Source organism: Myxine glutinosa, chromosome 9, assembly GCF_964187855.1.
Source record: "Myxine glutinosa chromosome 9, kmMyxGlut1.1, whole genome shotgun sequence".
Taxonomy (NCBI): Eukaryota; Metazoa; Chordata; class Myxini; order Myxiniformes; family Myxinidae; genus Myxine; species Myxine glutinosa.
This window is the reverse complement of record NC_136269.1, coordinates 134236090-134258967: the sequence shown is the minus strand read 5'-3', so window position 1 is coordinate 134258967 and position 22878 is coordinate 134236090. Positions and strand designations below refer to the sequence as shown.

At 48.1% G+C, this 22878-nt stretch overlaps 1 long non-coding RNA gene across 2 annotated transcripts; it reads right to left on the bottom strand.

Annotated features, from left to right (window-relative positions):
- Nucleotides 1–4405: 4405 nt before the first annotated feature.
- LOC137414545 (uncharacterized) lies at nucleotides 4406–22812 on the bottom strand. 2 transcript variants are annotated; one of them, XR_010981911.2, is made up of 3 exons: nucleotides 22749–22812; nucleotides 4891–4996; nucleotides 4406–4753 (listed from the first exon to the last, which is right to left on the bottom strand). It is a non-coding gene; the product is annotated as an uncharacterized LOC137414545 (long non-coding RNA). The 2 variants fall into 2 exon arrangements; XR_010981910.2 differs by lacking the exon at nucleotides 22749–22812 and adding an exon at nucleotides 22504–22545.
- Between the last annotated feature and the right edge of the window lie 66 nt (nucleotides 22813–22878).

The window sequence follows — 22878 nt, the reverse complement described above, 5'->3', positions numbered from 1 at the left end:
TTGACCCACTGCCCAGGTGTTCACCAGTTCACTGGTCCACGGCAAACTTAAACCGAATGTTCTGTGTTTGTTGGGCAACAATACGTAATATAAACTAGATGGCACCACACTCCACATGAACGTGACAAAACAAACAAAATTACTTTATAAAACAGACTTTTTGCGATCCGCATTCACCATAAACCAACGCAACAAATCAATATCAGCGCACACGGACAGATTAGTTTGGGTATCAAAATGGCCGCCGCGCAATGCGAGATGGGTAATTTGTGACGTCAGTGAAAACAAAGGTCTGTTCCTTTATCAAAAGGAACTCAAAGGATGAGTTCCACTCATCTTGATTCAAGAAATAACTATTTTGTTCTCGTATTCCATTGTTAGAGCTTTACATCGCATTTAAAAACGTATCCGTGTAGTGATTTTTTCTTTGTTGCTCAAAAACAACAGTACAAACAACCCAGAGCCACATTTGCCATGCGGAAAACACATGCACGAATATAGTCGACTGAACCTGGATCGGCCTCATCAGTTATTTACGGACCGACAAGTAAAATAACCATTGAAGATTGTCATCCTCGAATCAAAGGATTTTTTTTGTCCACAGGGCCAAGGCTCGTGGAAGAGCGAGATCACAGAACGGATCAGGACATAACATAACAAAAGGAATAGCAAAAAGAGAAGGGGGAAATTCCAACAGCAGGGCGGAGGGAGAAAATAGATGGAGACGGACAAACAAGGGATGCGTGGGTAACGATGAGGAGTAGGAAGAATGCAAGAAGTGGACAAGATGGATACAGAAGCAAAACTTGGGTGGGGAAGGGGGGGGGGGGTGATTTGGGGTGGTTTAACAGGTGTAGAAAAGATCATGGTCTTGGATGACGGATGGTCTGAGATGGTGGTGAACAGCTGTCTTGAAGACCTGGAGGGAAGAATGAGATTGATGAAAACGTGGAAGTTGGTTCCACAGGTGGGGAAAAAGAGGAACGAATGATTGGAGGTGAGGAACGATCCTGGACTTTGGAAGTTTCACTGGAAGGGGGTTGTTGGTGAAGTGTGCAGAGGGTGCAAGACCAGAAAGGAGGCAGTAGAACACAGAGACCACCGACCTGTCTACGATGGTAAAGTGATAGGCCCTTAGATTCAGCTTCATCGCAGAGGATTCCAATGATCCTGAAGGTCTTGGTTTCCTCGGCCTCAAGCTGAGCGAGGTGTAAGGTTGAGGTGCCAGCCGAAGAAAACAAGTTTCTTTGTTGACTTGTGTTTGCCATTACGATGCCGAATCTAATGATGCTCTTGGCAACAATCAGATCTGGACAAGAGGCCAAATTCCAACATCTGCTTCTCGCTCACCTCTGGCAGGTTTGTGGACCCTCAGCTTTCTATCGCTTCACTTCTGGCCTCGCTCCTCTTGCCATCTAATCCCACCGTCCTCCCGCAGCCCAACAAGATCATACGTGATCTTCCAGAATCCCACTCCTGGTTACACCACCCAATTCTAAGCAGAACACTCACCTCCATTCTTTCATCACTATGTTCTCTTATCTGAGGAGCAGACTCCTTGAATCTGTGGTCTCGTCTTCATCTCTCCAGTCCTTCGAGAGCTCTGCCCATCGTCACCTCATGCTGACGAAGACCCCTTCCCCACCCAACCTTTCAGCTTTAGTCACTGACGATGAAACGTTTTTTTTTTTAAGGTAACGAAAACAAATGAAAATAACATAATTCAAGAGGTTTCGTCATGTGACGGAGCAATGACGAAGGGATTTTAAAGGAAGGATTTCGTTTTTAACACGAGAACCCCAAATCAGAGAATAAGATAACATCCATCGAGTCCTTATTTAGATCGTGATCAAATCAAGGTCAAAAGTAAAAGGTATAGTAACCTTGTCTAGGCCTGGCAAGGAAATTCCCTGTGCGAGAAGCTTTGGTGAGCAATGAATCTATAAAAGGAGCTTAACAGACAAACGACACAATTATGGGAAAAGAGCTTGTTGGAACAAACAAATAAATCAAGTACAAAGAATCGATGGTTCGACAAAGTACAAATTCAAAGGATCCGACATACATCATGGAGACCCGAATAGGAATCTCGACGCATCAATTTGTGAAATGGAATAAAAATTAATTTATCGCGGACGATTGGACGCATCGGCTGCAGATGTTTCATTCCATTGATGGTTCGAGGTCTCGTTTGATTCGCCAACTTCGGTGGAGATAGCAAAGTGATTGACGATGGCGGTTAATCGTCATATCGTGTGATGAACAAAAACCACTGTGTGCGACTCAGTGGGCTTTGCGCATTATCTGGATATGAATAAGTATCACCATTTATGGACCATTCAATGTAATCGGTTGTAGTGCTTTAATTAGCACAGCACCGGCTCAAACTAGGGACAGAGGGCCGATATGGCCATATTTAAGGGTTTTTTTGTGATGTGAGCATCAATTTTAGTGTAACATTCAAATCCTCGTTCCCTGGTGGCCTTTTGACCCGGTTATGACCACTTCCTCTGATCCTGCTCGGCATTGCAATCAAGGAGCGATTATTTATTACGTACGCATAAAGGGGAGGGGCAATGAGCTCGGAGCACAAGGATGATAACTGGGCACTCATTATCGGGGACATACCTCACAAATGTTGACTTGTCCAAGTGACCACCAGTTTGACTTTGCTGTGGAGCACCGCATCTGTCTGTCCATAACTTAAGGTCTTCTTCCATCCTCTTGAGGTGCTGCGCATGGGAGTTACCATGGACCCAAGTTACGACAACCTTGTGACCCCGCAAGCGAGGAGGCTAAAGGGGCACGACCTTGGACGATGGGTGAAGCGGCGTGCCAACGTGGTGGTCTGTGTGGCGGTGCATCGTGGGCACCACAATCTTACTTCCACCATACTCAGACATGGTAAATAGAATAAATGGAAGTACAATCAGTTGTGGCGTGCATGCGTGTCCCATGTGTGATTTGCTCCTTCTGCCGAAAACCCAATAGTCAGTCCCATTTGAAAAAGCTAATCATTCCAAATGAAATATAAGGACTGTTTTGTTTTCCACCTGTGATTACAACCATAAAATGAACGATCATGGAAATATTATTGATGTGATGATCGCTGTCCAGGTGCGTCGGTGTGTGCACGGTTTCCTGGCGCTGTAACACCTTTGCATGCCACTGCGGCACGAGGACACACGCACCTGGTCAAGCTGCTGTTGGAGTCCGGAGCACACCCGGAGCTCCTGGACACACGTGGGCTCACCTCAGCACAACTCACCAGGGCCGCGGAGTACGAGTACCTGGCGAGGAAGTTACAGGTGTGCGAGTGGTTTGCGTGCACTTCTTTGTGGCAACGGCCCTTGAAAAAGCAGGCTCGAGTGGAGGTCTTTCAGCGTTCGTTCGCTCGATACTGTGCGTCTGTATTTGGAGGCCGAGTGGATGGTGTTTAGACCCACTGACCTGTGTGAAGGAAACGGGTCCGTTATATGAATGAGCCACAACTAGAGGCAAACTCAACAGAAATAATAAATAGCACCGCAAAGCGGGCGTAACCCCTCAGCCCATGCATGGTGGAAACCAATTTGAAGATGGCTGCCGTGGCGGACATATTGAAAATCGCAGCGTGCCCATTTTCGAAAGGAACCTTCCTCTACCCAACCCCAACACACACTGCAAACATGGATTTAATCGGACAAGCCGTTCTGCTCAAAATTGACGGAAACCAATTTCAAGATGGCTGCCGTGGCGGCCATATTGAAAATCGCAGCGCGCCCATCTTCGAAAGAAACCTTCCTCTACTCAACCCCAACACACACTGCAGAAATGGATTTAATCGGACAAGCCGTTCTCCTTGAAATTGACGGAAACCCAAAAGTTGACGGACGCCCGGATGCCCGTGACGACAATACCCCTTATAGTCCATGGGCCAGGCCCCAGAATTTCATGGGTTGGTACCACCTGGGGTGGCAAAATCTCACCGTGTTTTCTTGAAAGGCATATACCCATAGATGAAAAAAAATCTTTGAAGCCAAGCTTGGAACGGTATCTTAGTGCTAGTAATCACCTTTTAAAGATGGAGGACTGGGTCTGATCCGGGACCCGAAATTATGGGGTAGGGGAAATATAAATTGCGATATCGTTTGAACTAATGGTCCAATTGCTACAAATAACCACTCAAAATGTTGGAAAGTTTAAGTTCGACATAACCATATCTATTATTTGCCAATATACTAATTAAGTACGTCACTAGAGGTCAAAAGGTCACCAAATTTGACCCCTGCTTAAAATCTGGCCATCCCGCCAAAAAAATCACCAGTTACACTACCAATGGGAACTTCTCAGCCAAAATGGGCTCAAATATAAGTTAATAAGCGTCCAAGTCCATTTTATGCCTGAAAGTGTGGATTTTATTTGTATCTGAGCTATGGTACATAACAGAATTTGACACATATTTGAAAACGGCCATTTTTAGCCCAAAAAACATCCAAAATGAATGATGTCAATATGCTGATATTTACTTAGCATTTTTTTTCACTTTCAGGCAATAATGGAGGGCACTGGAGATCTAGACCAAGTACCCTTACTGCCACGCAAGTTGACCCGTTCCTCCTGCATCTTTGAGTGCGAGGACACAGACCTCGAGCTGAATTCGCCCCAAGATCGTGCATCGTGGGAACGGCTTCTGAAAGCAGCTGAGATCCGGAAGCATGCCGGCATTCTTAGGATTGCTGCCACTGCCAGAGATGATGAGATCCCACAAGTCCTGTATCACAGGGGATGCAGGAATCAATTCGTTAAGAAACGTGACCTGGATGCTATTGAAAAAGCGGCATCCGCAGAGAAGCCGGATGAGCCGGGACGGAAAGAACTGAACCGGAGAAAGTCATCAGCAGGTCTCACCTCGTCATCATCACGCGTGTATGAACCAGTCTGCATCTTCTGTCTGAAAAGCAGCAAGTATCTCACAAGCAGCAAAACAAGAGATCCCTTGGTCCAATGCGTCGATCTACGTTCAGATCAGACGGTTAGGCAGGCAGCAGTGGACCAAAGTGATCCAAGAATGATGGCGATTACGTCACGAGACCTAGTTGCAGCTGAGGGCCACTACCACCGGTCTTGCTATCGTCGGTATACCAAACAGACAAGCTCCAAGACCAAATCTGAAACTAGTGGTGATCCGGTGGCATTCCACCCAGACCTAGACGAGGAGTATGCTAAGACTGAAGAACATTGTTATAGTGGACTGTTCAGGTTCATTAGGGATGTTATATTTGAGAAGCCTCAAGTGATAAGAATGACTGAGTTATGCAAATACCTGCTTGATTTGTTTGTAGAATCTGGTGTAGGCCTAGGTGAGGTTAAAACGTCCACTAAAAAGCACATCCATAGAAAGATCAAGGGGGAGTTTGGGGAGAGTATACATATGATACCACATGAGATGGGCAAATTGCTGGTCTATCCTGACAACCTTTCACTATCCCAGCTGGTGAAAGAAAACCAGAGGCTTAAAGAGGAACTCCTAGCTACCAAGCAGAACACCTCCAAGGTAAGTATTATGATGATAAATCTGTGCCACCAAGGGTTTCTTCGATCCACTGAAGAAACAGAGGCTGAAGACTTTCAGCGATATCAAAATGAAGAGGTCTTTCAAAACACAGGGACGGAGCATCATCATGAAGGCTGACAGGAACCTGTTTGCGAAAATGACCCTCAGTGGACAGACCAGAAAGCTGGACATGAAGAATGTGCTGTCCTATCGTCTTGGTCCTATACCTGGGCTTTAGTGAACCCTGAAGGCACCCTACGGAAGACCAATAAGATACAGCTCTCCAAACGTCTGAGAAAGGATCTTTCACCAGCAGATACCATCCCTTCTAACTCAGCTTGCATCATTGATGGAATGGCCATTGTACAGAAAATGATGGCAAATACCACTAATGCCTCTTTTGGAGAAGCCTCCAAATCCATCTTGTCTGCTGTCCTGAGGGAGGGGAGAGTCAACCGCCAAATTGATGTTGTCTTCGACGTCTACAAGGAGAACTCCATTAAAAATGCCGAGCGGGTAAAAAGAGGGTCTGAGAGTGCCATGACATTTGGTAAGATTGCATCCGGCCATAGGTTGAAGCAATGGAAGGGTTTTATACATTGTGGAAACAACAAGACCCAACTGATTGATTTTCTGGTTGAGGAATGGAGCAACGACCAGAGTCTATGTGAAAGGCTGGACAGGAAAGAGCTCTTCCTCACACACGGAGACCAGTGCACAAGAGTTACAAAGGACTCGGTGTCTGATGTTCAAGATCTACAGAGCAGCCAGGAGGAGGCAGACACCCGGCTACTCCTACATGCCGAGCACTGCGGCAGGTCTGGTCTGACAGCTGCTGTCATCGTGTCACCAGACACTGATGTCTTCATCTTGGCAATGGCCTTCACACCAAAGTGAAAATGCCCAGTATACTTCAAATTGGGATCCTAGACGCGCACTGAATACATAGAGATTAAGAAAGCTGCAGATGCCCTTGGTCTTGAAAAATGTGCCTGCCTTCTGGGTCTCCATTCATTCATGGGTTGCGACACCGTGAGCAGCTTTGCTGGCCGGGGCAAAGTTTCAGCTCTTCGGCTTCTAAGCCACGAGGAACACATGACCACCCTGCAGTCATTAGGCCAATGATGGGACCTATCAAATGAATCAATCCAGCGACTAGAGGCACTGACTTGTTCCATCTACAGCGCCAGGACAGCCATCAACAGCATCAATGAGTTGCGTTTCAACATCTTTTGTGCGAAGAAAGGCGAGGCCGAGTCTTGGCAACTCCCCCCCCCCCCCCCCCTGCGCATCTTCCTTGCTCAAACACTGTAAGAGGGCCAACTACCGATGTGCAATCTGGAAGAGAAGTTTGGACAGGAATCCAGATATTCCGTCTCCGTGTGGCCATGGATGGAGGGTAGATGACGGACAGTTGGTGATTGACTGAGGTGACGTACCACCTGCCCCTGAGGCTGTCATGGAGTTGATTGCCTGCAACTGTCCAAGGCAGTGCTTGGAGGAGAGCTGTTCCTGCCTCCAGAACAGGATGAGGTGCACATACCTATGCAAGTTGCAGACTTGTAGCAACATGCAAGAGGAGGAGGAGGAGGAGGAACATGGCAAGGTTGAATTTGAAGGCTCATCCGATGACGACAACAGTGACTCTGACGAAGATTGAGATGCAACTCAGACATGGATACTGGGGCCCCTTTAATGGACACACTATAGTACTGTAGGAGGATGTGATGCTTGGTAGTGCAAGGGGTCAACTCTGATGAAACAATTAATAAATGTATTGATTAGTTATTGATCTCTCTGGGGGAGATACATGTAGTTGTATTTCATGCTCTTCGGGACACTCTTCAGCCTCTTTGAACCAGTAGGATTAGGCTGGGAATTGAGGCTTCAATAGGCCTACCAAATCCATAAAGAGGAATTTCTAGCAGGTATCAAAATTTTGATATGTTGTTAAGGGATGATTTACCATGTTTCATGAGGTCTTCTGTCAGATGGACGTAAAAAATGCATACCTGAGGTTCAATGGTGAATGACCTTGACCTTGACTACAGGTGACCTTTAAATGCCTAACAGCCCTAAACTAAATAAGAGCACATTTTCACATGATATTTGACATTTGTATTAAAATGTTGTTTGAAAGATTTTTTTATTAACACCAACACATTGGTGGCATCTTCCATTTTTGCGTGTTTTTCAGGCTAAAAATGGCTGTTTTCAAAGATGTGTCAAATTCCGTTATGTACCATAGCTCAGATACAAATAAAATCCACACTTTTAGGCATGAAATGGACTTGGACACTTATTAACTTATATTTGAGCCCATTTTGGCTGAGAAATTCCCATTGGTAGTGTAACTGTGGTGATTTTTTTGGAGGGATGGCCAGATTTTAAGCAGGGGTCAAATTTGGTGACCTTTTGACCTCTAGTGACGTACTTAATTAGCATATTGGCAAATAATAGATATAGTTATGTAGAACATAAAATTTCCAACATTTTGAGTGGTTTATTTGTAGCAATTGGACCATTAGTTCAAACGATATCGCAATTTATATTTCTCGTACTCCATAATTTCGGGTCCCGGATCGGGCCCAGGCCTCCATCTTTAAGAGGTGATTACTAGCACTAAGCTACCGTTCCAAGCTTGGCTTCAAAGTTTTTTTTTCATCTATGGGTATATGCCTTTCAAGAAAACACAGTGACATTTTGCCACCCCAGGTGGTACCAATATCTGGTCTGGCTCATGGACTATTAGCCCAATCTCGGCTGAGGGGTGAAAACCGAGAGCAACCTGGGGTGAAAATCGGAGTTTTGTCATTCGTTGAAAATGGTGCATAATCTAAACACTACTGTGGCCTACTTAATATTACCTTGCAATTTGATAAGTTCAACAAATCACAAATTGTATCAATTACGGTTGATATAGATCTGACTTAACATTCCAGAGGTACAGTAAAAGTGTGGAGTGGGGCAAAGAAAGGGTATAGTGTGGGAAGGAAAGTGTGGAGGGGTGTAAAGGACTGTGATGGGGAGAATGGGGGTGTTAATGAGAGTGCGGAGGGGCGTTAAGGAGAGTGCAGAGGGGTGTTAAGGAGAGTGCGGAGGGGCATTAAGGAGTGTGCGGACGGGCGTTAAGGAGAGTGCAGAGGGGCGTTAGGGAGGGTGCGGAGGAACGTAACAGAGTGTGCGGAGGGGCGTTAAGGAGAGTGCAGAGGGGTGTTAAGGAGAGTGCGGAGGAGCGTTAAGGAGAGTGCGGAGGGGCATTAAGGAGAGTGCGGAGGGGCATTAAGGAGAGTGCGGAGGGGCGTTAAGAAGAGTGCAGAGGGGCGTTAAGAAGAGTGCAGAGGGGCGTTAAGGAGGGTGCGGAGGAACGTAACAGAGAGTGCGGAGGGGCGTTAAGGAGAGTGCGGAGGAACGTAACAGAGAGTGCGGAGGAACGTAACAGAGAGTGCGGAGGAACGTAACAGAGAGTGCGGATGGGGCGTTAAGGAGAGTGCGGAGGAGCATTAAGGAGAGTGCGGACGAACGTAACAGAGAGTGTGGAGGGGCATTAAGGAGAGTGCGGAGGCACATAACAGAGAGTGCAGAGGGGCATTATGGAGAGTGCGGAGGGGCATTAAGGAGAGTGCAGAGGGGCATTAAGGAGAGTGCGGAGGGGCGTTGAGAGTGCGGAGGGACGTAAAAGAGTGCGGAGGGACGTAAAAGAGTGCAGAGGAACGTAAAAGAGTGCAGAGGAACGTAAAAGAGAGTGCGGAAGAACGTAAAAGAGAGTGTAGAGGGATGTAAAAGAGAGTGTGGAAGAGTGTTAAGGAGAGTGCAGAGGGGCATTAAGGAGAGTGCGGAGGGGCATTAAGGAGAGTGCGGAGGGGTGTAAAAGAGTGTGGAGTGGCGTAAAAGAGAGTGTGCAGGGGGCATAAAAGAGAGTGTGGAGGGGGCATAAAAGAGAGTGTGGAGGGGCATTAAGGAGAGTGTGGAGGAGCGTTAAGGAGAGTGCGGAGGTGCGTTAAAGAAAGTGTGGAGGAGTGTTAAGGAGAGTGTGGAGGGACATTAAGGAGAGTGTGGGGGGACATTAAGGAGAGTGCAGAGGGACATTAAGGAGAGTGCGGAGGAGCATTAAAGAGAGTGCGGAGGAGTGTAAAAGAGTGCAGAGGAGTGTTAAGGAGAGTGCAGAGGAGCGTTAAGGAGAGTGCGGAGGGGCGTTAAGGAGAGGGCGGAGGGGCGTTAGGGAGAGTGTGGAGGGGTGTTAAGGAGTGTGGAGGGGCGTAAAAGAGAGTGTGGAGGAGTGTTAAGGAGAGTGTGGAAGAGCATTAAGGAGAGTGCGGAGGGGCGCAAAAGAGAGTGCGGGGGGTGTAAAAGAGTACGGAGGGACGTAAAAGAGTGTGGAGGGACGTAAAAGAGTGTGGAGGGACGTAAAAGAGAGTGTGGAGGGACACAAAGGAAAGTGTGGAGGGACATAAAAGAGAGTGCAGAGGAGTGTTAAGGAGAGGGAGGGGGAGCGTAAAGGAGAGGGTGGAGGAGCATTAAGGAGAGTGCGGAGGAACGTAAAAGAGAGTGCAGAGGAACATAAAAGAGAGTGTGGAGGAACGTAACAGAGAGTGTGGAGGAGTGTTAAGGAGAGTGCGGAGGAATGTAAAAGAGAGTGCGGAGGAATGTAAAAGAGTGCGGAGGAACGTAAAAGAGAGTGTGGAGGAACATAAAAGAGAGTGTGGAGGAGTGTTAAGGAGAGTGTGGAGGAAGGTAAAAGAGAGTGCGGAGGGAGGTAGCAGATAGTGTGAAGGAACGTAAAAGAGAGTGTGGAGGGACACAAAGGAAAGTGTGGAGGTACATAAAGGAGAGTGTGGAGGGATATAAAGGAGAGTGTGGAGGGATATAAAGGAGAGTGGGGAGGGGTGTAAAAGAGTGTGGAGGGGTGTAAAAGAGTGTGGAGGGGTGCAAAAGAGTGTGGAGGGGTGTAAAAGAGTGTGGAGGGGTGTAAAAGAGTGTGGAGGGGTGTAAAAGAGTGTGGAGGGGTGTAAAAGAGTGTGGAGGGATGTAAAGGAGTGTGGAGGGATGTAAAAGAGTGCGGAGGGACATAAAAGAGTGTGGAGGGGTGTTAAGGAGAGTGTGGAGGGGCGTTAAGGTGTGTGGAGGAGTGTTAAGGAGAGTGTGGAGGGATGTAAAATAGTGCGGAGGGACATAAAAGAGTGCGGAGGAACGTAAAAGAGAGTGTGGAGGGACACAAAGGAAAGTGTGGAGGGACATAAAGGAGAGTGTGGAGGGATATAAAGGAGAGTGTGGAGGGATATAAAGGAGAGTGTGGAGGGGTGTAAAAGAGTGTGGAGGGGTGTAAAAGAGTGTGGAGGGGTGTAAAAGAGTGTGGAGGGGTGTAAAAGAGTGTGGAGGGGTGTAAAAGAGTGTGGAGGGGTGTAAAAGAGTGTGGAGGGGTGTAAAAGAGTGTGGAGGGGTGTAAAAGAGTGTGGAGGGGTGTAAAAGAGTGTGGAGGGGTGTAAAAGAGTGTGGAGGGGTGTAAAAGAGTGTGGAGGGGTGTAAAATAGTGTGGAGGGGTGTAAAAGAGTGTGGAGGGATGTAAAAGAGTGTGGAGGGACATAAAAGAGTGTGGAGGGGTGTTAAGGAGAGTGTGGAGGGGCATTAAGGTGTGTGGAGGAGTGTTAAGGAGAGTGTGGAGGGACGTAAAATAGTGCGGAGGGACATAAAAGAGTGCGGAGGAACGTAAAAGAGAGTGTGGAGGGACACAAAGGAAAGTGTGGAGGGACATAAAGGAGAGTGTGGAGGGATATAAAGGAGAGTGTGGATGGGGGGGGGGGGGGGAAGAGTGTGGAGGGGTGTAAAAGTGTGGAGGGGCATAAAAGAGAGTGTGGAGGGCCATACAAGAGAGCGTGGAGGGATACAAAAGAGAGTGCGCAGGGATGTAAAAGAGTGTGGAGGAGTGTTAAGGAGAGTACGGAGGGACGTAAAAGAGTGTGGAGGGGCGTTAAGGAGAGTGCGGAGAGTGTTAAGAAAAGTGTGGAGGCACATAAAAGAGAGTGCGGAGGAGTGTTAAGGAGAGGGAGGAGGAGCATAAAGGAGAGGGTGGAGGAGCATTAAGGAGAGTGCGGAGGAACGTAAAAGAGAGTGCAGAGGAACGTAAAAGAGTGCGGAGGAACATAAAAGAGAGTGTGGAGGAACGTAACAGAGAGTGTGGAGGAGTGTTAAGGAGAGTGCGGAGGAACATAAAAGAGAGTGTGGAGGAACGTAACAGAGAGTGTGGAGGAGTGTTAAGGAGAGTGCGGAGGAATGTAAAAGAGAGTGCGGAGGAATGTAAAAGAGAGTGCGGAGGAACGTAAAAGAGAGTGTGGAGGAACATAAAAGAGAGTGTGGAGGAGTGTTAAGGAGAGTGCGGAGGGACGTAACAGATAGTGCGAAGGAACGTAAAAGAGTGCAGAGGAATGTAAAAGAGAGTGCGGAGGGCCATTAAGGAGAGTGCAGGGGAACGTAAAAGAGAGTGGGGAGGAACGTAAAAGAGAGTGCGGAGGAACGTAAAAGAGAGTGTGGAGGAACGTAAAAGAGAGTGCGGAGGAACGTAAAAGAGAGTGCGGAGGAATGTAAAAGAGAGTGCGGAGGAACATAAAAGAGAGTGCGGAGGAACGTAAAAGAGAGTGTGGAGGAACGTAACAGAGAGTGTGGAGGAGTGTTAAGGAGAGTGCGGAGGAACGTAAAAGAGAGTGCGGAGGAACGTAAAAGAGAGTGTGAAGGAGTGTTAAGGAGAGTGCGGAGGAATGTAAAAGAGAGTGCGGAGGAATGTAAAAGAGAGTGCGGAGGAACGTAAAAGAGAGTGGGAGGAACATAAAAGAGAGTGTGGAGGGACGTAAAAGAGAGTGTGGAGGGACGTAAAAGAGAGTGCGGAGGAGTGTTAAGGAGAGTGCGGAGGGACGTAAAAGTGTGCAGAGGGACATAAAAGAGTGTGGAGGGATGTAAAAGTGTTGAGGGACATAAAAGTGTGCGAAGGGACGTAAAAGAGTGCGGAGGGATGTAAAATAGTGTGGAGGGGCGTTAAGGAGAGTGCGGAGGGGTGTTAAGGAAAGTGTGGAGGGAGGTAAAAGAGAGTGCCAATGACGTAAAAGAGAGTGCGGTGGAATGGTAAGGAAAGTGTGGAGGGACGTAAAAGAGAGTGTGGAGGAGTATCAAGGAGAGTGCGGATGTACATAAAAGAGTGTGGAGGGACGTAAAAGAGTGTGGAGGGACGTAAAAGAGAGTGCGGAGGGACGTAAAAGAGTGCGGAGGAACATAAAAGAGAGTGTGGAGGAACGTAACAGAGAGTGTGGAGGAGTGTTAAGGAGAGTGCGGAGGAATGTAAAAGAGAGTGCGGAGGAATGTAAAAGGGAGTGCGGAGGAATGTAAAAGAGAGTCTGGAGGAGTGTTAAGGAGAGTGTGGAGGAAGGTAAAAGAGAGTGCGGAGGGACGTAACAGATAGTGTGAAGGAACGTAAAAGAGAGTGTGGAGGGACACAAAGGAAAGTGTGGAGGGACATAAAGGAGAGTGTGGAGGGATATAAAGGAGAGTGTGGAGGGGTGTAAAAGAGTGTGGAGGGGTGTAAAAGAGTGTGGAGGGATGTAAAAGAGTGCGGAGGGACATAAAATAGTGTGGAGGGGTGTTAAGGAGAGTGTGGAGGGAAGTAAAAGAGTGCGGAGGGACATAAAAGAGTGCGGAGGAATGTAAAAGAGAGTGTGGAGGGACACAAAGGAAAGTGTGGAGGGACATAAAAGAGAGTGCGGAGGAGTGTTAAGGAGAGGGAGGGGAGCGTAAAGGAGAGGGTGGAGGAGCATTAAGGAGAGTGCGGAGGAACGTAAAAGAGAGTGCAGAGGAACATAAAAGAGAGTGTGGAGGAACGTAACAGAGAGTGTGGAGGAGTGTTAAGGAGAGTGCGGAGGAATGTAAAAGAGAGTGCGGAGGAATGTAAAAGAGAGTGCGGAGGAACGTAAAAGAGAGTGTGGAGGAACATAAAAGAGAGTGTGGAGGAGTGTTTAGGAGAGTGTGGAGGAAGGTAAAAGAGAGTGCGGAGGGACGTAACAGATAGTGTGAAGGAACGTAAAAGAGAGTGTGGAGGGACACAAAGGAAAGTGTGGAGGTACATAAAGGAGAGTGTGGAGGGATATAAAGGAGAGTGTGGAGGGGTGTAAAAGAGTGTGGAGGGGTGTAAAAGAGTGTGGAGGGGTGTAAAAGAGTGTGGAGGGGTGTAAAAGAGTGTGGAGGGGTGTAAAAGAGTGTGGAGGGGTGTAAAAGAGTGTGGAGGGATGTAAAGGAGTGTGGAGGGATGTAAAAGAGTGCGGAGGGACATAAGAGTGTGGAGGAACGTAAAAGAGAGTGTGGAGGGACACAAAGGAAAGTGTGGAGGGACATAAAGGAGAGTGTGGAGGGATATAAAGGAGAGTGTGGATGGGGGGGGGGGGGGGTAAAAGAGTGTGGAGGGGTGTAAAAGAGTGTGGAGGGGCATAAAAGAGAGTGTGGAGGGCCGTACAAGAGAGCGTGGAGGGACACAAAAGAGAGTGCGCAGGGATGTAAAAGAGTGTGCAGGAGTGTTAAGGAGAGTACGGAGGGACGTAAAAGAGTGTGGAGGGGTGTAAAAGAGTGTGGAGGGGTGTAAAAAAAGTGTGGAGGGGTGTAAAAGAGTGTGGAGGGGTGTAAAAGAGTGTGGAGGGGTGTAAAAGAGTGTGGAGGGGTGTAAAAGAGTGTGGAGGGATGTAAAGGAGTGTGGAGGGATGTAAAAGAGTGCAGAGGGACATAAAAGAGTGTGGAGGGGTGTTAAGGAGAGTGTGGAGGGGCGTTAAGGTGTGTGTAGGAGTGTTAAGGAGAGTGTGGAGGGATGTAAAATAGTGCGGAGGGACATAAAAGAGTGCGGAGGAACGTAAAAGAGAGTGTGGAGGGACACAAAGGAAAGTGTGGAGGGACATAAAGGAGAGTGTGGAGGGATATAAAGGAGAGTGTGGATGGGGGGGGGGGGGTAAAAGAGTGTGGAGGGGCATAAAAGAGAGTGTGGAGGGCCGTACAAGAGAGCGTGGAGGGACACAAAAGAGAGTGCGCAGGGATGTAAAAGAGTGTGGAGGAGTGTTAAGGAGAGTACGGAGGGACGTAAAATAGTGTGCAGGGGTGTAAAAGAGTGTGGAGGGGTGTAAAAGAGTGTGGAGGGGTGTAAAAGAGTGTGGAGGGGTGTAAAAGAGTGTGGAGGGGTGTAAAAGAGTGTGGAGGGATGTAAAGGAGTGTGGAGGGATGTAAAGGAGTGTGGAGGGATGTAAAAGAGTGCGGAGGGACATAAAAGAGTGTGGAGGGGTGTTAAGGAGAGTGTGGAGGGGCGTTAAGGTGTGTGGGGGAGTGTTAAGGAGAGTGTGGAGGGACGTAAAATAGTGCGGAGGGACATAAAAGAGTGCGGAGGAACGTAAAAGAGAGTGTGGAGGGACACAAAGGAAAGTGTGGAGGGACATAAAGGAGAGTGTGGAGGGATATAAAGGAGAGTGTGGATGGGGGGGGGGGGGGTAAAAGAATGTGGAGGGGTGTAAAAGAGTGTGGAGGGGCATAAAAGAGAGTGTGGAGGGCCGTACAAGAGAGCGTGGAGGGACACAAAAGAGAGTGCGCAGGGATGTAAAAGAGTGTGGAGGAGTGTTAAGGAGAGTACGGAGGGACGTAAAAGAGTGTGGAGGGGCGTTAAGGAGAGTGCGGAGAGTGTTAAGAAAAGTGTGGAGGCACATAAAAGAGAGTGCGGAGGAGTGTTAAGGAGAGGGAGGAGGAGCATAAAGGAGAGGGTGGAGGAGCATTAAGGAGAGTGCGGAGGAACGTAAAAGAGAGTGCAGAGGAACGTAAAAGAGTGCGGAGGAACATAAAAGAGAGTGTGGAGGAACGTAACAGAGAGTGTGGAGGAGTGTTAAGGAGAGTGCGGAGGAATGTAAAAGAGAGTGCGGAGGAATGTAAAAGAGAGTGCGGAGGAACGTAAAAGAGAGTGTGGAGGAACATAAAAGAGAGTGTGGAGGAGTGTTAAGGAGAGTGCGGAGGGACGTAACAGATAGTGCGAAGGAACATAAAAGAGTGCAGAGGAATGTAAAAGAGAGTGCGGAGGGCCATTAAGGAGAGTGCGGAGGAACGTAAAAGAGAGTGAGGAGGAACGTAAAAGAGAGTGCGGAGGAACGTAAAAGAGAGCGGAGGAACGTAAAAGAGAGTGCGGAGGAACGTAAAAGAGAGTGCGGAGGAACGTAAAAGAGAGTGTGGAGGAACGTAACAGAGTGTGGAGGAGTGTTAAGGAGAGTGCGGAGGAATGTAAAAGAGAGTGTGGAGGAACGTAAAAGAGAGTGCGGAGGAACGTAAAAGAGAGTGCGGAGGAACGTAAAAGAGAGTGTGGAGGAACGTAAAAGAGAGTGTGGAGGAACGTAAAAGAGAGTGTGGAGGGACGTAAAAGAGAGTGTGGAGGGACGTAAAAGAGAGTGCGGAGGGACGTAAAAGAGTGTGGAGGAGTGTTAAGGAGAGTGCGGAGGGACGTAAAAGTGTGCAGAGGGACATAAAAGAGTGCGGAGGGATGTAAAAGTGTTGAAGGACATAAAAGTGTGCGAAGGGACGTAAAAGAGTGCGGAGGGATGTAAAATAGTGTGGAGGGGCGTTAAGGAGAGTGCGGAGGGGTGTTAAGGAAAGTGTGGAGGGAGGTAAAAGAGTGCCAATGACGTAAAAGAGAGTGCGGTGGAATGGTAAGGAAAGTGTGGAGGGACGTAAAAGAGAGTGTGGAGGAGTATCAAGGAGAGTGCGGATGTACATAAAAGAGTGTGGAGGGACGTAAAAGAATGTGGAGGGACGTAAAAGAGAGTGCGGAGGGACATAAAAGAGTGCGGAGGAACATAAAAGAGAGTGTGGAGGAACGTAACAGAGAGTGTGGAGGAGTGTTAAGGAAAGTGCAGAGGAATGTAAAAGAGAGTGCGGAGGAATGTAAAAGGGAGTGCGGAGGGACGTAACAGATAGTGTGAAGGAACGTAAAAGAGAGTGTGGAGGGACACAAAGGAAAGTGTGGAGGGACATAAAGGAGAGTGTGGAGGGATATAAAGGAGAGTGTGGAGGGGTGTAAAAGAGTGTGGAGGGGTGTAAAAGAGTGTGGAGGGATGTAAAAGAGTGCGGAGGGACATAAAAGAGTGTGGAGGGGTGTTAAGGAGAGTGTGGAGGGGCGTTAAGGTGTGTGGAGGAGTGTTAAGGAGAGTGTGGAGGGACGTAAAAGAGTGCGGAGGGACATAAAAGAGTGCGGAGGAATGTAAAAGAGAGTGTGGAGGGACACAAAGGAAAGTGTGGAGGGACATAAAAGAGAGTGCGGAGGAGTGTTAAGGAGAGTGTGGAGGAAGGTAAAAGAGAGTGCGGAGGGACGTAACAGATAGTGTGAAGGAACGTAAAAGAGAGTGTGGAGGGACACAAAGGAAAGTGTGGAGGGACATAAAGGAGAGTGTGGAGGGATATAAAGGAGAGTGTGGAGGGGAGTAAAAGAGTGTGGAGGGGTGTAAAAGAGTGTGGAGGGATGTAAAAGAGTGCGGAGGGACATAAAAGAGTGTGGAGGGGTGTTAAGGAGAGTGTGGAGGGGCGTTAAGGTGTGTGGAGGAGTGTTAAGGAGAGTGTGGAGGGACGTAAAAGAGTGCGGAGGGACATAAAAGAGTGCGGAGGAATGTAAAAGAGAGTGTGGAGGGACACAAAGGAAAGTGTGGAGGGACATAAAAGAGAGTGCGGAGGAGTGTTAAGGAGAGGGAGGGGGAGCGTAAAGGAGAGGGTGGAGGAGCATTAAGGAGAGTGCGGAGGAACGTAAAAGAGAGTGCAGAGGAACGTAAAAGAGAGTGTGGAGGAACATAAAAGAGAGTGTGGAGGAGTGTTAAGGAGAGTGTGGAGGAAGGCAAAAGAGAGTGCGGAGGGACGTAACAGATAGTGTGAAGGAACGTAAAAGAGAGTGTGGAGGGACACAAAGGAAAGTGTGGAGGTACATAAAGGAGAGTGTGGAGGGATATAAAGGAGAGTGTGGAGGGGTGTAAAAGAGTGTGGAGGGGTGTAAAAGAGTGTGGAGGGGTGTAAAAGAGTGTGGAGGGGTGTAAAAGAGTGTGGAGAGATGTAAAGGAGTGTGGAGGGATGTAAAAGAGTGCGGAGGGACATAAAAGAGTGTGGAGGGGTGTTGAGGTGTGTGGAGGAGTGTTAAGGAGAGTGTGGAGGGACGTAAAATAGTGCGGAGGGACATAAAAGAGTGCGGAGGAACGTAAAAGAGAGTGTGGAGGGACACAAAGGAAAGTGTGGAGGGACATAAAGGAGAGTGTGGAGGGATATAAAGGAGAGTGTGGATGGGGGGGGGGGTAAAAGAGTGTGGAGGGGTGTAAAAGAGTGTGGAGGGGCATAAAAGAGAGTGTGGAGGGCCGTACAAGAGAGCGTGGCGGGACACAAAAGAGAGTGCGCAGGGATGTAAAAGAGTGTGGAGGAGTGTTAAGGAGAGTACGGAGGGACGTAAAAGAGTGTGGAGGGGTGTAAAAGAGTGTGGAGGGGTGTAAAAGAGTGTGGAGGGGTGTAAAAGAGTGTGGAGGGGTGTAAAAGAGTGTGGAGGGGTGTAAAAGAGTGTGGAGGGATGTAAAGGAGTGTGGAGGGATGTAAAAGAGTGCGGAGGGACATAAAAGTGTGGAGGGGTGTTAAGGAGAGTGTGGAGGGGCGTTAAGGTGTGTGGAGGAGTGTTAAGGAGAGTGTGGAGGGATGTAAAATAGTGCGGAGGGACATAAAAGAGTGCGGAGGAACGTAAAAGAGAGTGTGGAGGGACACAAAGGAAAGTGTGGAGGGACATAAAGGAGAGTGTGGAGGGATATAAAGGAGAGTGTGGATGGGGGGGGGGGGTAAAAGAGTGTGGAGCGGTGTAAAAGAGTGTGGAGGGGCATAAAAGAGAGTGTGGAGGGCCGTACAAGAGAGCGTGGAGGGACACAAAAGAGAGTGCGCAGGGATGTAAAAGTGTGGAGGAGTGTTAAGGAGAGTACGGAGGGACGTAAAAGAGTGTGGAGGGGTGTAAAAGAGTGTGGAGGGGTGTAAAAGAGTGTGGAGGGGTGTAAAAGAGTGTAGATGGGGTGTAAAAGAGTGTGGAGGGGTGTAAAAGAGTGTGGAGGGATGTAAAGGAGTGTGGAGGGATGTAAAAGAGTGCGGAGGGACATAAAAGAGTGTGGAGGGTTGTTAAGGAGAGTGTGGAGGGGCGTTAAGGTGTGTGGAGGGGCGTTAAGGTGTGTGGAGGAGTGTTAAGGAGAGTGTGGAGGGACGTAAAATAGTGCGGAGGGACATAAAAGAGTGCGGAGGAACGTAAAAGAGAGTGTGGAGGGACACAAAGGAAAGTGTGGAGGGACATAAAGGAGAGTGTGGGGGGATATAAAGGAGAGTGTGGATGGGGGGGGGGGGGGGTAAAAGAATGTGGAGGGGTGTAAAAGAGTGTGGAGGGGCATAAAAGAGAGTGTGGAGGGCCGTACAAGAGAGCGTGGAGGGACACAAAAGAGAGTGCGCAGGGATGTAAAAGAGTGTGGAGGAGTGTTAAGGAGAGTACGGAGGGACGTAAAAGAGTGTGGAGGGGCGTTAAGGAGAGTGCAGAGAGTGTTAAGAAAAGTGTGGAGGCACATAAAAGAGAGTGCGGAGGAGTGTTAAGGAGAGGGAAGAGGAGCATAAAGGAGAGGGTGGAGTAGCATTAAGAAGAGTGCGGAGGAACGTAAAAGAGAGTGCAGAGGAACGTAAAAGAGTGCGGGGGAACATAAAAGAGAGTGTGGAGGAACGTAACAGAGAGTGTGGAGGAGTGTTAAGGAGAGTGCGGAGGAATGTAAAAGAGAGTGCGGAGGAACGTAAAAGAGAGTGTGGAGGAACATAAAAGAGAGTGTGGAGGAGTGTTAAGGAGAGTGCGGAGGGATGTAACAGATAGTGCGAAGGAACATAAAAGAGTGCAGAGGAATGTAAAAGAGAGTGCGGAGGGCCATTAAGGAGAGTGCGGAGGAACGTAAAAGAGTGTGCGGAGGAACGTAAAAGAGAGTGCGGAGGAACGTAAAAGAGAGCGGAGGAACGTAAAAGAGAGTGCGGAGGAACGTAAAAGAGAGTGCGGAGGAATGTAAAAGAGAGTGTGGAGGAACGTAACAGAGAGTGTGGAGGAGTGTTAAGGAGAGTGCGGAGGAATGTAAAAGAGAGTGCGGAGGAACGTAAAAGAGAGTGCGGAGGAACGTAAAAGAGAGTGTGGAGGAACATAACAGAGAGTGTGGAGGAGTGTTAAGGAGAGTGCGGAGGAATGTAAAAGAGAGTGCGGAGGAACGTAAAAGAGAGTGTGGAGGAACATAAAAGAGAGTGTGGAGGGACGTAAAAGAGAGTGTGGAGGGACGTAAAAGAGAGTGCGGAGGGACGTAAAAGAGTGTGGAGGAGTGTTAAGGAGAGTGCGGAGGGACGTAAAAGTGTGCAGAGGGACATAAAAGAGTGCGGAGGGATGTAAAAGTGTTGAGGGACATAAAAGTGTGCGAAGGGACGTAAAAGAGTGCGGAGGGATGTAAAATAGTGTGGAGGGGCGTTAAGGAGAGTGCGGAGGGGTGTTAAGGAAAGTGTGGAGGGAGGTAAAAGAGTGCCAATGACGTAAAAGAGAGTGCGGTGGAATGGTAAGGAAAGTGTGGAGGGACGTAAAAGAGAGTGTGGAGGAGTATCAAGGAGAGTGCGGATGGACATAAAAGAGTGTGGAGGGACGTAAAAGAGTGTGGAGGGACGTAAAAGAGAGTGCGGAGGGACGTAAAAGAGTGCGGAGGAACGTAAAAGAGAGTGTGGAGGGACACAAAGGAAAGTGTGGAGGAACATAAAGGAGAGTGTGGAGGGATATAAAGGAGAGTGTGGAGGGGTGTAAAAGAGTGTGGAGGGGTGTAAAAGTGTGGAGGGGTGTAAAAGAGTGTGGAGGGACGTAAAAGAGTGCAGAGGGACATAAAATAGTGTGGAGGGGTGTTAAGGAGAGTGTGGAGGGGCATTAAGGTGTGTGTAGGGGTGTTAAGGAGAGTGTGGAGGGACGTAAAAGAGTGCGGAGGGACATAAAAGAGTGCAGAGGGACGTAAAAGAGAGTGCGGAGGAACGTAAAAGAGAGTGTGGAGGGACACAAAGGAAAGTGTGGAGGGACATAAAGGAGAGTGTGGAGGGATATAAAGGAGAGTGTGGAGAGGGGTAAAAGAGTGTGGAGGGGTGTAAAAGAGTGTGGAGGGGCATAAAAGAGTGTGGAGGGCCATAAAAGAGAGCGTGGAGGGACGCAAAAGAGAGTGCGCAGGGATGTAAAAGAGTGTGGAGGAGTGTTAAGGAGAGTGCGGAGGGACGTAAAAGAGTGTGGAGGGCGTTAAGGAGAGTGTTAAGAACAGTGTGGAGGCACATAAAAGAGAGTGCGGAGGAGTGTTAAGGAGAGGGAGGAGGAGCGTAAAGGAGAGGGTGGAGGAGCGTTAAGGAGAGTGCGGAGGAATGTAAAAGAGAGTGCGGAGGAGCGTAAAAGAGCATGCAGAGGAACGTAAAAGAGAGTGTGGAGGAACGTAGCAGAGAGGGTGGAGGAGTGTTAAGGAGAGTGCGGAGGAATGTAAAAGAGAGTGCGGAGGAACGTAAAAGAGAGTGTGGAGGAACATAAAAGAGAGTGTGGAGGAGTGTTCAGGAGAGTGTGGAGGAAGGTAAAAGAGAGTGCGGAGGAATGTAAAAGAGAGTGCGGAGGGGCATTAAGGAGAGTGCGGAGGAACGTAAAAGAGTGCGGAGGAATGTAAAAGAGTGCGGAGGGGCATTAAGGAGAGTGCGGAGGAACGTAAAAGAGAGTGGAGGAACATAAAAGAGAGTGTGGAGGAGTGTTCAGGAGAGTGTGGAGGAAGGTAAAAGAGAGTGCGGAGGGACGTAACAGATAGTGTGAAGGAACGTAAAAGAGAGTGCGGAGGAATGTAAAATAGAGTGCGGAGGGGCATTAAGGAGAGTGCGGAGGAACGTAAAAGAGTGCGGAGGAATGTAAAAGAGTGCGGAGGGGCATTAAGGAGAGTGCGGAGGAACGTAAAAGAGAGTGCGGAGGAACGTAAAAGAGAGTGCGGAAGAACGTAAAAGAGAGTGCGGAGGAACGTAAAAGAGAGTGTGGAGGGGCGTTAAGGAGAGTGCGGAGGTCGTTAAGAAATGACGGAGTGGGTAAATGTGTAGAGTGGGGTGCATTGAAGAGTGTCGAGAGAAAATGAAAACCACACAACTATGTCCCACAATGCACCACATCTGAGTGAAATGACCAAGTCACAATCAAAGCAATGGTTCATAATGGAAGTTTGTGTATTTAAATGCTCACGTGTGATAAGATTATTTTACTCTGTTATGGTTGGATGCAATTAAAACATTTTAAAATAAATGCAGATATTGTGAAAGTGTAATAAAGGAAATTTGAAATCTGTGTTTTATTTCGAACTTGTTCATTCTTTTGATTTGCATAGATTGCACTTCGCATGGTGATAATAAGTTCACTTTGGCTGCCAAAAGTTCCCTCTATTTATTACGTACGCAAATACATGACCGTCACCTTACTTCCTGTTATTTCATGTCCTTCCGATAATTAATCTTTCCCTTCACATCCAACATGACACTCCTCTCATCCCCACAAATTGCAAAACCCTCTTCCTTGTCCCACTTTCGCCGGGAGCGCGGGAGTGCCCTCTGTAGGTTTGAGCGGGAATTTGTTCACGGTGCCCGTGATAATTCGCCTACTCGGAAGACGGTTTATAGTGGAAGACGAGACCATCTTAGCAACCCAATTACGGGCCCGCTCACCCGATAGCGTTGTATTCATGGTTTCCTAGGAAACCTCCCAGCATCGCCGATCGAAACACCACATACATATTTGATATTCCTCTGGTAAACGGTGCAGACTTTCCGCGCGCAAAAATATCTGAGGTAATCATCAGTTACCGTTCTTCTTACCTTACGATAATGCTCTGAGAGAAATACATTAGGAATTTATAACATACCAGATACAGCAAGTTAAACCGCCGCACTTTTCGCGTCAATCGTCATTAAACCCCGCCCATGTGGCGTGTCATGGCGACAAAACTACAATGAATTGCCGCCAAAGGATGATTCCTTCAGTCGACGATTTACGGGTGCCTCGGATGAACACGCGATTCTTCAGACATTGAAAGCTCAAGCACTGAATTCAACCGAAAGGACAATTTGCCGTTTCCCGACCACCCGTTACCGTGTATAACTTACTCACGTTTAAAGCCATCACCGTTCCATTATTTCCCGGTTAAATGCATATTTAACGTTTCATAGTAAATACGTTACGCTTGCACAGTTATCTTGTCACAATTTAATTCCGAAATGATGCTGGCAGGACTAAAAGT